At 40.3% G+C, this 15,800-nt stretch overlaps 1 protein-coding gene across 1 annotated transcript in view; it reads left to right on the top strand.

Moving 5' to 3' along the window:
* The first annotated feature begins 10,113 nt into the window (after positions 1–10,113).
* Positions 10,114–15,800, top strand: part of opn5 (opsin 5) — a 43,531-nt gene continuing 37,844 nt past the window's right edge. Inside the window, exon 1 of the mRNA XM_020091680.2 lies at positions 10,114–10,526. The gene's annotated coding sequence lies outside the window, so the exon portion shown is untranslated. The remainder of the gene's footprint in view (positions 10,527–15,800) is intronic.

The raw sequence follows: 15,800 nt of genomic DNA, 5'->3' as shown, positions 1-15,800 counted from the left end.
TCTACCACCTGCCTCTGAGGAGCGGAGGGTCGATGACAATATTTGTTGTCTTTGCCACACTGAGTTTCAGAAATACATTATCACACCAGAGAACAAATATCAACAACAGGACTACCATCACTCACACTGGCCGAGTCATCTGCAAATTATAAAATGTGTCTGTTATCCTGCCGGCTACGACAGTCGTCAGTATAAAGAATATAAAGGAGACGTGAAAGGGACACCCCTGAGGAGACCCTGTAGATGACGACATCTCAGACAAGCAGCCATTTACCCTTACAATCTGGGTGCTGTGAGTTACAAAGTTAAGAATGGTAAATGGTCTGTACTCTCTAGCCTTTTAGGGGAAATTCAGGGTTCAGTATCTTGCCCAAGGCAAGGCAAGCCACCCCACCGAATAAAAATCCAACCCTCGATATTAAAATCAAGCTTAAAATCATCTCGTGGAGGGACAGCCTTCACTGCCGGGACATTGTTCAACTTGTTCAATTGTATGCCTGGAAGGGAGGCAAAAATGTCACAATTCAATATTGAAGCTTTATTAAACTTTTCTTTATCAGTAAAGTGAATTACAATAATATGTGGATCTGGGGGCAGAGCAGGTCATCCACTAACCAGGGGGTTAGATGATCCCCGATGGCAGTGCTGGCAGTGCATGGTAGAGGAATTCCAGTATATAGTAGGGCTGTATTAATGTGTGAGTGAATGGTTGAAGGTATACTACTCTGAGTGGTTGATGAGATTAGCAAAACACTATATAACAGTCCACATATCATCTCCAAGTAGGTAGGGATTATTATATATTAATAAGAAAAAGAAAAAGGGAATAAACAGAAAATTTGATTAAGCTAAACAGCCCTATAAACCACAACATATTTTACTTTATTTGATAAAGTGAAGCTCATTTTGATGTCTTGCTTACAGTTATGTGAATAGGCTTATGTTATAGAAGAGTTTTCAGATCACTGTAAAACACTACTGCCCACAGCTATTAAATGGCACTGTGGTGTTTGGACTTGCATAACAAACTTGTTTTGCTGGGAGCCAGGACACTTCAACATATCTTCCCCCATTAGCACCCTTAAAGATTTCTATAGATGGAGTCTCTTGGATCATCACAGTACTTCCCAGAATAAGTGACAGTATTCATGATCTGATTGAGCTATCCCTCGGGCGATCACCGCACAGACAGAAACATGGAGTGAACAGATAATCCATCTGAGATCCACTTGAATGACTTTGTCCTTGAGTTCAGACATTCGCTTAAATAAAAAAGCAAAATTAAAATGCATTGTTTGATTATTGTTCAATGGTAAATGGTCTGTATTTATATAACACTTTTTTAGTCCTGATGACCACTCAGAGTGCTTCACAGCAAAGTTTTATATTCATTAATTCATACACACACACACACACACACACACACACACACACACACACACACACACACACATTCATACAGTGTATCTATGTGGGAACAAGGGATATGTGATGGAACTGCCGGCTCTATACTCATCTATGCCCCACACTGTTCTATAAATATTTATACTAGATCCCACATGATGTAGCACCTTCAGGGGATAAAATCAGCATTAATACAATACGGTCATGCATAACGTCAATGGTAAAACATATTATATGGAATTCATTTTCACTGGTTTCTTGATGAGTTAAACAACTTGCAGTGATTAACACAGTCATGTGTGATGAGTATGAATGAAAACAGACATTTAGGTGGGATTTTACATTAGGATCCAACATTTGGATGAAAAAAGAAATTATACGATGTAGCCTAACAACTGACACTTGCTGCAGAGGAACCCACGATGCTCACTCAAAGTGCTTTACAGTACAGTTTTCATCTTGACACTTTGGATACATCTTGACTCTTTGGCATGCAGATGGGGAAGACAGGGAATTGAACTGTAGACCTGCTGGTTGGAAGACAGCCACTCTACCCCTCAGCCACAGCCATGGTTGAATGCGTGTATTTTCTGAATCGTGTGATTGCGGCTCCATGCCACAATCACTCCTGCACAGATACTGGCTCCAAATGATAGCACCCATGTGCAAAACGACAGCACCCACATCTGTGATATTTTGGTTTCATTTTTGCACAATGGGAATAATAATTATTCATATCAATAAAGAACATTATCATTCATTTGAAGTTATGTTTGCAGTATCGCTGTCCAGGGAATCTTGTGTGTACAATATGTAGTCATTTGATCCTTCATTCATTTTAAAAGTAGTACAATTTATAGCTGTGCATGTGGAATGAAGTCCTTCTCTGGTGAAACCATGTGAGAGCACATGACTTCCTGACAAATAAACTGGTGAACATTTTACATCTGCTTTTTCCCCCAATGTTTTTGGAATGTTCTATACACCAAAACCCCTTAACAAATCTTAGCTCCTTTGGAGGCCTGGGTGTAACATCCCCTGTCAAAAATTCACAGATCATGTGCATGCATTCTGTGTGAAGTAAGAAAGATTGCCAGTATTTTCACCCTTCACTGCAGGGATGTGATCTTAGATCTGAGATTACTTTGATTTAAAATAAACTCCACACTTTTGCATTAAAAAAATGTGAAAAACTAATTATGGCAACCATAATCGATTACACTCAACATTTATAGCAGCTAACAGTTGCTGCATGTTTTCGAAACGGTGTGGACGGTATTTACTCCCACTCCTTGTGTAAGACAGCATCATAAGAGAAACATTATGTGGCTTTCCGCTGATTCAGCATAAAAAATATTTTGTTCTCTCTTTGTCACACCCGAACACACACATTTGTACTCAGCATCTGCTCTGACAGTATCATGTTGTTTGGTCTTATTTTTTCACACCTAAAGTGCAAATAATGTATAATACATGCACCGTGCTATCTTTGGCGCAAAGAGGTCCTGTCAAAGAGTTAATAGGTTTGTTTTAAACATAACTTGTGTAATTTCGAACACCGAGTTCTCTGTGCAATACTGTGTCATATAGCCAGCTTGTTTTGCCTACAATGCCATGCATATAATCTATGTGAAATGTTTCAGACGGGAACGGTGAGAAAAAGAATCTGAGCTCGGATGCTGCAGATAATTCAGAAGCACTTCCCCATGTATAAAGCTGCCGCTCCCCGGGAAGATAAGAAATTAGTGTGTGAGACGACGGCCAATACCTGCTGGGAACCTGAAACCTACTGTGCAGCTGCGAGATCAGTGGCAAGAAACAAAAGACTGATCTCCTTTGATGTTTTCAGTCAAGCGCAAAATCTGAGAGTGGACGCATGGGCCTGGAGCTGACAATGAACATTCAGCTGAATGATGCCCTCGTGTCGTCATGCTATGAAGCATGAAGCACCATGTGTCACATGTTAGTAAGCAAATAGTGGGGTCATGTCATGGTTAGCATGTGAATGCAATCAACAAGATTATCATGGATTGAGACAGTTTCTAATTTGGATTGAAAGCAATGCAGCAAATGTGTGTTCACTCCATTTTATTTTAATCAGATTATCAGAATCTGCATTCTAAATGGAAAATAATAAATAAAAAATATTTGCAAAATCAAAAAACAGGGATTAAACTGGGCTTTACTTCGACAGCTCATCGGGAACGTCACTTTGTGCCATCATTAACATGAGGGGGTCCACTTTCTCTCGATGAAGTTGTGAAGAAGTAGAACAGAGGTGATGTAGCTGTGTAGATCAAATGATCAGCGACAGCAGTGTTGCTTGTATCTGGCTTCCTTAGCCGTGGGTAAGTACCCAGATAGATAGAGCTCAGCTGCATGCTGTCAATAACAGGGATGGAGCGGGCACATACCCTGATGACATACTCACTGAATATGTAACGCTTATTATGATGCAAGCCATATCTGTTCCCTTAATTCGTGGCACCATATTTGAATGGATGATATTTAATTTCCATCTTATGGGCCGCTGGAACAGTCAGGGTGATTTCTTTAAAGCCAGCAGGGTATCCGGTTCATCATGTGAGTGCATCGGCCTTCACCTCATCACATGATCATAAGCTGCTTTTGTCTTCACTCTGAGAAGTGGTGTACCTAAAGCTTGAAAATTACGCAACCGGAATTTCCTTATTACAGGACATTTCTATTCACTCAGGGATTACCCACAAGACCTTTGTGTGGATGAAAGTGTTTTTGTGTCCATGTTTACCATCACTTCAACACTCATTAAATGATTAAAGTATTACATATAACTCAGTAAAAAGGTCAGTAAATACAGAGAAAGACTGAACCTTCAAACTAAAATCGTTTTTCTGACATGACCGGATAAAATCTGGAGAATTGGTTACGGAGTTTACCCAGAATCTTCTTTTCACAGATGCACAACACAGCAGGAGGTTCTCTGCACAGAGGCGTTCACCACAGCATCAGATCCTCTGCATTTTTCAGGTGAGAGGTGGAGCAGCTGGGTGCAGCAGGAAGTGAGGTATTACCTCTGCCACTCGTAAAATATTTAATAAAATTCAAAAGTGACCTAGTATTAAACACAGTATATGGACAGTAAACCTGCTGCAGCTCGGTAACCGAACAGGCTGGAGCTCAGAGTGTTTTCATGTCACCTAGCTGACGTCACAATCCTCCAGGTAGATATGTAGTGTCACCTGAGCCGTAATGGCGCCCCATTGCCCACAGAGAATCTTATTGTGAATGAATCTTATTGATGCTCTACATCTTTGGATTTCAGCATGCAGCTTCCCAACGCATGATTAAAACAAGTATAGCATCACATATAGAATGTGTGAGATATGTGTGCACACTTTTCCCCATCTATAGTCACTGCCAGCTGCAGGCCATATGGATTCATGCAAACCCTCTAATTTAAACCCTGTTTCTTTTGACAAAGTGGTGAAGTGCAACATGAAGGTACACAGGTGGTTCCAGTCTGAGCTGCTGTTGGAGCCACGGTGTTGATTAGACAGGTACAGTTTGCTGATGTGACTAACTGATGTAGAGAGAAAAAAAATAAATACAGTAGGAGTGGAGGAGGGGTATGGCTGCACAGATGTGTGTTTGTGATGCACTAGGACATATGATGGACTGGATTTCATTCCAACTCCGAGAGAAGTGTGACACAACTGTTTTCAGTCACTATCAGCCTCTTTTACTTTGGGTTCATTATACAATGTACAGGACTATGGCTGTGGCTGAGGGGTAGAGCGGTCGTCCTCCAACCAAGAAGGTTGGCAGTTCAATCCCCAGTCTTCCCCATCTGCATCTTGGGCAAGATGCTGAACCCTGAACTGCCCTTCATAGAACTAAAAGTGCAGCAAAAAGATGCGCTGTGTGACTGTGTGTGTGTGTTATAAGGTGAATGGCAAAATGTAGTGTAAAGCTCTTTAAGTGGTCAAGACTAGAAAGGCTCTATATAAATGCAAGCCATTTATCTGCACTGTTACGACACTAGATTATTTTAGTGCCCATATCCCATATGCCCGTGCATACAGCACCACTAGCAGTAGTCAGTACAAAAAAAAAAAAAACCTAATGTGGTTCCGCCCAAATTGGAACTCCATCATGATTTTAAAACTCCTATAATCTTTATTCAGCTTTTGTCAGAGGATGTTCTGTGAATATGTCTCAACTTCAACTGCCAACACCTTTTTTTCTGAGATTTCAATCACAAGGATGGCTGGAGTTCGAATGAGGCCTTCATCTGGCATGTGATCTATGTTCCAAATGAAGAGGTGCTCTCCCTCACAGTTCACAGATCTGTAAAAAAAAAAAATGCACAGACGGGGAGCTGACCTAAGACTGAACCTCCGAAAGGATCCATTAAAGGTGTTAAAGCGGGCTGGAGTAAGTAAAGTGTGCAGAAGGGATAGTGGTGGTGCATGGAGCCAAAAGCTTCCAACCATGATGCACCACATCTCCTGTGAACTCATGGGGTAAAACACTTCTGTCAGCTGCTCCCAGTTACTCGCACCTTTAGAAGGAAAAGGGACTCATGCCATGAGAGAGAGGTATACTGTTTGGAACTAAACAATGGAAAAAAATATTTTGTAACGTGTATGTAATAACGACTAAAGGTTTCTTATTACTAAGAAACTAAAAGTAGGGGATGCTAATTCACCAGAATATTGCCTGGAAGTAGAATCATGTTCTACGTCCCGGGGTCTTATGTGTTTACTTCTGGATGGACTTGTGGAGTGAAGACCCAGAGAGTGTGTCAGTCCGCCATCCCTTTAATCAGTCCATTATCCACTCACCACTATGCCGATGGAGGGGTGGGTGAAAAGTGTTTGAGTCCACAAAACACTTTTGGAGTCTCAGGGGTAAACAGTGCTGCAGCCAAATCCAATACAATTGAAGTTTGGTGACCACTTTTTCAAACGTAATAGAACAACAGAGAAAACCCACCCCTCCATCTCCACAGTGGTAAGAAGATAATTAGTGAATTTTCATTTTTCTGTGAACTATCCCTTTAAAGTCCTTCTTCCATTACCAATCATTGCGTATCGTGCTCTGAGTTCTACCAGGGCTGAGTGGGAAAGTCAAACAGCTTGCAAATAGAGTTAGAACCACATTTCACATGTTCTGAGTGAAGCAGTCCACCTCGGAGGAGGAACCAGAGCCAGTCCAGAAGCAGATGTCCCCTAAACGCATCCCGACCTGTCCTTGAAAATAATTATCTCCTAATTATAATTATAGTTCTGAACAGTCAGCCATTATTGCCCATAGCAGTCAAGCAGTTTGCATATAGCAACAATTAGATTAACCAGTAACAAGTGTGTCCCTTAGATAATTGAAAGTTATTTAACTGGGAGTTCAAACTGTAAAATCTAAAACTGCATTGAGAGGCACTACACCAGAGAACATCAGTACAAATAGCAAAAGCAAAGGAAACCCAAATATTTACAACCCCTTAGGCTTGGGGGAAAATGATCAATGGCTTGCTCTCTGTCCGAGAATGTGGGAAAGAAATGCAGGAGGGCAGATAAAGTGTGGAGCACATTTTTTCGTGGACCCCAAAAGAAACATGGAGGCAGAGGGAGAGTGGTGTTGAAAGGAAACAGGCAAAGAAGGAGTCAGAGGAAAGTTCAGCGACGGCTGAAAACAACATTCAATTTAAATCCACCATTAAATGTTTGACTCTGCCAGAGGCTGATTTCTATGTATGTGCTGTACATTGGTTATGTATTGTTGTTCTGTATGGACACGGGATTTAACCACTTAATCTTTCCCAAACTTCTGCGTGTGTACTTATCCCTTTGTGAGGACCATTTTAAACATAGACCTTACAGAGTGAGGATATTTGGACTATTCCTTACTTTTTTTAATGGACTGTTTAAAGATGAATACTTAATTTTAGGGTTAGAACAAGGTTTAAGTTAGGGTTAAAGTAAGGGAATACATTATGCCAGGGTTTGGGTTGTGTGTGTGTGTGTGTGTGTGTGTGTGTGAGAGAGAGAGAGATGAAGAGAGAGAGCAACAGAGATTGAGAGAAAGAAAGTGAGAGAGTGGACAGTAGGGGTACAGCAAATATAAATTAGCTATCTGCAGCTGTATAAGGAAATAAGATTTCACCAATCTCTTAAATAAAGGAGAAAGTCAACACTGGGGAAACTGTGTTGATATTGTGGTGGAGCGATCTCAAGAATAAAGCAGTAATATAACGAGAATAAAACTTTATTCTTGTAATATTATGGGTTTCTTATCAATGACAACTTTATTCACGTAATATTATAACCTCCTACTACGAAATACTACTATTTTTCTTAACTCAATGAAACCCTAATATTCTGCAGTGGAAAAAAAGATCAATTCTGAGACTGTAGCAGGTCAGAGGGCATCAGCTGAGTAGGCTGTCCTTAAGTTGCATGGTTACATTTGTGCTTACGCTGCTAAATCTGAGTGGTTGGGTCTTAAATGAGTCCTCGGTGTGTCGTGTGTTGACACATGTACATCAAGCTGTCCATTTGTAATCAGATTACCTGAGATCGATGTTGATGCCTGGTCTGAATAGGACCAGTGAGGGTTAATGTAATCATACACTTGTTACTCATATGTGGGGTCGCAGGCAGAAGCCTCTTGTAATGCCTGAGTTTGGGATTTGTTTTCAGTTCTTGTCTGTTTTTGTGACTCTTCATCCACAGACTCACTCGACTGTTTGACTTGACTCTTGCTTGGGTTTTTCAAAAGGTTGGTGGCGCTTTCCACTACGATCGAATCCTCTCAAGAATCTTAGAGAAATCCTGTCTGGAACCTTGGTTGGTGTGGATGTTCCGCCCAGATCATCCTGCAGTGTGAGAGATGGTGTAAAATATCACCTCCAGCTCTCGCTGAAGAACAGACTGTATTGACGACGTCTCCCCAACCTTTTTCTCATCAAGACTCTCTTCGTCTGCTTTTCTTGTACATCACTGCAAAGCATTATTACCGATAGAGCAAGTTGTCACACTCCTGATGGCACCTTCTTCCTCATGAGATTACCGCCAAAGTGGTGACGTAAACTGGTGCATCGCTCCCTCTGGAATGAGAATATTAATAATATGCTGTAGGGTGTGATGTCTGCATATTTGAGATTCAAGAAGAGGATATCTGCAAAGATGGTGTCAAGCTCTTTACATCCCTGCAACAGAATAAATAAAACATTCTGGCATGACTTTCAGAAAATTCTTTGACGAATGAAGAAGCGAGCAGGAGATTGTCCGATCAGACACGTTGACACCAGTGTCTCCAAAAGCTCTTGAATCTCATCGTCTTCCCAAGTTGACATCATCGTCTGTATCTTGTGTGTGTCACTTAATTTTTTAATCCTGATTTGTTATGGGCTGTTTAACATTGTGTGTTAAAACATAATCAACGCACCCACTCGCTCATGGCATCGGTATCCTGTTGTATTTTCCTGTGGGCAAAGTGTTATCTGCAGCAGCTAATTTGGACATTTGCCTTTTCTCATGCAGCTGCTCTTGTCTCGAGTTCAGTGCAGGTTTAAGCAGCTTTGAAAACGCAATATCTATATTTTGAAACACTGTGTAAAGATGTCAGTCAAAACATGCGAGACTCCGTTAATAAAAAATCCATGTGGCACCAATTTTGCTTTTGCTTTTACTTTTCTTCTGCATATATATAAAATACGCAGACATCTCAATAAAATATACAGAAACCATTTCACCATCGTGGGCTTAGAAAAAAGCTTACTCAAATGAGAAATATTTCATAAATTGATGTGACATGATGAGAGAGACAACTCAACTCAATTCAACTCAAATGCGTTGCTTTCTGCTGTGGCCCTGTCGGTAATAAAACAACACATTTACCCCAAAATGACTGACTTCAAATATTGACCTTTTCAATATGAGAGTCGAACCTAGTAAAGAGACGTTCAAGTGAGGATGGCGCAGAAGGCAGGCATGACACATAAAGCCGCCTGCAGAAATTCTATTTTTGTTGACACTGGCATCAGCACTTATCCCTGAAAGCTCTCAAATGTCGTTGTCCTTCATGTAAGGCACATCGTCTTCATCATGAGGTATCTATATTCTTTTTGCATCCTTGTGTTATGTAGTTTTGCATCTGTTAGAAACATCATCAACTCGCTCATGGTGAATTCTCCAAACAATATCCAGCTGTATTCTCACGCGGGCTCACTTTTTTTGCGGACATTTCCCCAGGAGGGCTGGGACGAAAAGGTCAAGAACACGTCCCTAATAACCGACTTTGACATTTTGTGTCCTTACGTACAAGCCCTTCAGGAAACTGTCCAGAGACCATCAGGGCCTGTTTGAGAACTGCTGTTTGTTTCAGTGAAAATCACTGGCTGCTGCATTTGTGCAGATAAGTAGATATTGTAAAGTATGTCCTCAAATGTGATTATTTGACCATGAAGCAGCCATTTCAAGGTCCTGAGCTTTGAAAGATAATTAAAAAATGAAGAAACAAATCAGTGATTGTATGTGAAGTGATCTATTTCATTAGTTACTTCTTGACCTTATCATTTTATTTATTTGCCATGTTTCTTCAATCAATGAGAATCAATGAATCAATTTGAATGAAACGACAGATTTATGAATGAGGGGGGCTGAGACCGTTGTTTACTGACGCTTCCATGTGAGCTGCGACCTGCGGAAGAAGAAATAGATCCAATCAAACTGGGTTTAATTCGGCGTGGTTACTTTCATGGCGTGGTTACTTTCTGCTGTTGGTCTCTGCGGGTGACGAACCGCACATTCACTCCGAATGACTGACTTCAGATACTGACCCTTTTCAATGCGAGGATCGATCCCAGAGGAGAAACGGATCGATCCGCCCATCGCTCGTATATAACGGAGTGATGACCGGAGCGGCGACCAGAGGCTGGATGCGGCTGTCAGGGAGGAGAGAGGCCCGGAGCCCGGAGAGTCCACTGCGTCCACAGCGGCGCACAGCTGGAGCGGAGGCACCGCTGGAATATTCTGACCCACCGAGTCACATCGTTTGTTTCGTCTCCTTCTGACCCTGGAGCTGTTTTCTCTGTGGGAATTAAACTGTGTTCACCATGACTGATGTCCGCTGATCAGAGGGTGAGTGAAGCTTCACAACTTTATTCTCATGCGCTTATTTCCTGTATTTGTTTCAAGCGATCCCCTTGAACTGGAGCTGGATGTTGTGGCTTCATTATCTATTTCTTTACTGCTTTTTTTTTTTTTTTTTTGGCAAATGAAATCACTTCAAGTCAAACAACTGCGTGTGATTTCCTTTAAATGACTTTTGAATTTAATGCTGTTTTATTCTAAAAGATATATTAGACAAAAAAAAAAAAACCCTCAAACCATCAAAACAAGGTATATTGGGTTGAATAAATGCTGCAGCAACTTTGCTTTCGCATATTCTCCAGAAAAATAATATTCATTCATATCTGATTGCACAGGTATAAGGTGCGATTCTAACAATATTTGCATGCGTGCGTGTGTCTGATTTTTTCAGTGTTTGCTTTCCTGCTTGTGGTCCCACTGCTTTTTGTGTAAAACTGATCATTTTAATTAATACAACTTCACATCAAAACAAAGACAATTTCCCTTTAAATGTGCACTTTCTCCTCCTCTTGTTTTGATAATTATTTCAAGTCTAACCCATTATGTACCTTTTTAAAAGGTTTTGATAGACAAATCAAAAATGCAGAAATTACCACAGTTCCAATTTCTCTGTCGAGCTTGTATCTTTTATGGGCTGTGTTTTGTATACACTAAATGTCGGAGTACAGTATGTTATCCTGAGTGACGCTCAACAAGCCAAGTCTGACTCCCTCTTAAACTCTCTTTTATAAATTGATAGCTCAAGCCTCCAGAAATCATTTTGATTTATTTGGGGAGGTAAATGGTTTCTATTTATAAAAAGCTTTTCTGGTCTTGATGACAACTCAAAGCTCTTTACACTACAGTTTGCAATTCACCCATTCACACACACATTCATACAGTGCATCTATGAGCTGCACTTCTTGTTCTATGAGGAGCAATTTGGGATTCAGCATCTTGCCCAAGGACACTTCAGCAGGCAGATGGGGAAGACTGGGGATTAAACTGCTGACCTTCTGGTTGGAGGACGACCGCTCTACCCCTCAGCCACAGCCTCCAGTGGTTTCACTTGCATCTGTGGTCTCTGTGAGTTAGAACACAAGTCATTTGCCATTTTCTGCAGCAGACTCATAAAACATTTAAAAAAACACATTTTAAGGCAATATAAACTATCTTTTTGTCCCTGTATAGTTTATCTCAGTATAGTTTATCCCAGGTTAATCTAATAAAAAAGACGTTACAGTTGAACACCAGGCAATAAAAGGCAGTGTGCATGAAAAAAATGTAGATTTAAAGCATTTGCTGGTAATTCTCATTAAAGCTTCAAACCCCCAAATCTGGTATTTGGAACAACCTTAATCCTGCTACAGTATTTCGACTACATTTGAATTCTTTCATGAGATATTACTAAGCAAATTATAATATATTAAGTTAATGAATTACCTTAGCACACCTCAGTCCTCGTCTCACCTCCTCAGTCCAATAGATGATTTATGACTTGCACTTTTCTGTTTAAAAAGGCCCAGGCTGACAATATACTGTTTAGCCTGCAGGTTTGAAATTGATTCTGACGGACATACTTTAATATATATTGATAATGGTATTTACTAAAGTACCAATGACCTTAACGCTAATTGATTTTATAGATGTATAATGTAATCATGGAGGGGGAAGTAGAAAAATGGAGTGCAGCAAAAGTAACCGTTTCTTCAACCAGATTTCATTTCAAATAATTTTCTTAAATAAACTTTTTTAATTGCTCAATTGCAAAGTAAAAGGATTTGATTCTAAGGCCATTTAGCAGATGATCATGTTTTGTTTGAAAAATCCCAGATGTTCTATAAATGTAGTGAAGTAAAAAGTGTAATATTTTCATCAAATGTAGAGGAGTGTTAGTAGGAAGTAGTGGAAAACAGAAAGAACACATAATGTTTTCCAGTTCTCCAGCTAATTACCATGACAGTGTGATGGCACTAAAATTCACCATTATGCCTCTGGAGCTCCCTGTGACAGCATTTAACCTCCTGAGGAGGATTTCCTGACAAGATAGAGTGCGACACGGTGTCTCATTTTGACCTGTCATTTCTTATTTAGAAGGAGAGCAAGTGGGAATCCTTGAATTTTGCATTAGGAAAGATGCAAAGAAGCTAAAAAGATGTGGTTTGTCCATTTCAAATGAGTGTGAGAGGTGTGTCAGCCGCTTGCACTGCTGAACTTGGTGAGCAAAGCAAGCCATGAGTTGAGGTTGTTTTATTTTCACTGTCTGCAGTCATGTGAGGGAGAAGTTGGTTTGTTTTTGGAAAGTTCTGACAAATAATCATTTAAGGGATCAGATACTGCACCACAATCACAGTCACTTCAGTTTGAATAGTTAATTTTCCTTGTAAATGTGCTTAAAACTGAAGGAGTTGGATTGAACACACTTTCCCTGGATTATGAAATGTTACATATCATCACAGTTTGGATATAAGAAAAATCAAATGGGAAATACATGCATCAGAACCACACACTGTGTTTAAAGATGGAGGATGCAGCTCCACTTCCTTCCACTCTCCAATATTGAAGCTAAAATATCCCGGATATGAGCGCTGCAATGTTGCAGATTTGGACCCAGAGTCTGCACTGCATAGCGATCAGGGGATGAAGCCGGGGTCGTGAGGTCCAGCTGCAGAGGAGCTGGACCTCACGACGTGGTTGTGTTGCTTTAAATATCACTGCTGCTATGGATAATGGGATGACATCTTTGAACAGAATTTGAACAGCTCTCATAATGTTGGCTGCTGAAATACTTCAGGGACCCTTCACTCATCTTAGGTTCCTAAGTAAAATGGACTATTTGAACGCACCCTGTGTTTACAGTCATTAAGCTATTCACTGCTCTGGCATAGAGAAATTGTCAAGGAATTATAAATAGAGAATGAGGAAAATGTTTGTGAGTAGAGATATGTTGATTCCACGGCAGCAATATATATGGAAAACGAAAACTCTAAAATGATTGCTTAACGCTGTGGAATGTGAACACTGATTATTTTATCAGAGTGAAGAGCGTATGTACATATTGAACCTCAGTATTATTTGCATATGCGGTAAATAAAATGGAGAAATGGATGGCAGTCAATTTTATTTGGCACGTTGTGGTGACTGGGGGTCAAAGCTGGCGGTTGCAGAGCTAATACGGTTGCTCATGATAATAATTTAAATGCTTAATTTCTCAATGGAGTTTCATCAGTCTAATTCCTTCTTAAGGACTTCAGTGTTAATAATAATCAATTTCAAGATGATGCTGTACTATGGCAACATGGTGTTGCACACTCTGCATGTGTTGAGTGTGGAAAGCCTGCTTGATAAAATAGGACCTCTTGGACCTTCTTCAGATTCATATGAGAATGCTGGACTTTAAATCAAAGCTACAAAAGTCTGTGTTGCAGCTGCAGCGATCCTTCACGTGCTGCCACTGAGGCCCAGGAACAGGGGGACATTATATTACATTTGGCTGATGCTATTATCCAATGCAACTTACAGCTAGTGGATTCAACATCATCTATGAGGGGACATTTAGGGGTTCAGTATCTTGCTCAAGGACACTTCAGCATGCAGATGGAGAAGACTGAACCGCCAACCTTCTGGTTGGAGGACGACCCCTCAGCCACAGCCACCCAGGGGACAAGAGTCAGTCTCCTGGTGAGGCAGTGACCGCGTAGAAACTGCACACTGCTCCAACTTAAATTTTTTTAGTCAATAAACTGGATGAGCTGGCCTCTTAATTGCTTTAAGGAAAGAATACCCTTACTGTTTCACTATGTGCTTGACGAGGACCTGGCTGAATGCCGGGATAAACTACTCTACTGGTAAAACCGACATTTAGAATTGTCACAGTCATGCTCTCCTGAACGTGAGACCCATCAGATGCAGACATGCATTTTATGAACCTAGGGGATTGGCTTTCATCCGGATCGCTACATAGATCTTTCCTCAAGCCCGGGCTATGATTGAGCTCTCTGACCTCATCATGGAGATTGTTGAGAACTCTCACCCGGAGTCTATAGCTTTTGTGTTTGGAGATTTCAACCATGTCAGCTTGAAGAAAACATTGTCAAGGTATAAAGAAGACATTTCTACAGCTACCAATAGTGATAAAACCCTTGACCAAGCCATCTGTGTTATTCCAAGGACATTTCATGCAGTAGTGAGAGGCTGCTCGGTGATTCCAACCACAGCACAGTTTCTCTCGTCCCAAAGTATCATCGGAGTCATTTAACACTAATGGAGGGCTTTCAAGCAATGGACTGACTGACTGTTTTACAACAACTGACTGATCTGCTTTGAAGAAGCCAAAGTTAGATAACCTCAGATCATTTAAGGCTAACCACCCTGTGAAAACCTTTTGTAAAAGGTCCTACAATGTTTGGATACTTCATTTTATAAATTCATTTAACTGTTAAATATTATTGTCATTAAATTGTAATCACTGAGCTGAAGATCTAAACCATTTGATTGGTTTTAAAGCCCTCTCCACACTGCCACTCTTACCTCTGACTGAGAAAATTCATCCCATTACAGAAATATTAAGTTTACATTACATTTCATTTAGCTGACGCTTTTATCCAAAGCAACTTACAATAAGTGCATCAACCATGAGGGAACAAACCCAGAACAATAAGAACCAAGTAAGTACATTTTGCTTCAAAAAGCCAAACTAAAAAGTGCTATAACATTACATACACATTTAATTGCATATAAACCTCTTCCAGATAAAAGGATCCAGTTCTTAAAAAAATATATCAACAGTATAACCTCAATATCCTCACATTTAGCTACGGCCCTGGGACAGCAGTAGCATTGTGAACCAGGACTGTTGAGATCGGGGAAACAGCACTGTAGCAGATTGTCTTCAACTGTGTTTAATGTCTTGATATAAACATTCCATCACATTCCACCGTACAGACAGATATAAGCTAAAGTTAAAAAGTTATGAATTTGGTAAAACTTTGCCCAAGACCCCCAAAAGCTTTGGCAAGAGTTACATACAGTTGAGTATAAATACTTTACAGACGCTGGTAAAAATGGGTGTAGAGAAGATAATTATATCTCTACTACTCTACTCTACTTTATCGACATATAAAACCACGTCATTATTTGTTACTAGTTACCCTATTTTCCTTTTTTCTCACACAAATAAGCCTCGAGCTGAGGTGTCATGAGACTCTTCTGTTGATTTTAATCACACTTCTCGCAGAATCTGTCCATTAGCTTCACCTTTCTTGTTTTTTTTTATCACCACAT

This window comes from Paralichthys olivaceus, chromosome 19 (genome assembly GCF_024713975.1).
Source record: "Paralichthys olivaceus isolate ysfri-2021 chromosome 19, ASM2471397v2, whole genome shotgun sequence".
NCBI lineage: Eukaryota > Metazoa > Chordata > Actinopteri > Pleuronectiformes > Paralichthyidae > Paralichthys > Paralichthys olivaceus.
The sequence above is the reverse complement of the archived record's forward strand: the minus strand, read 5'-3'. Positions and strand labels throughout refer to the sequence as shown.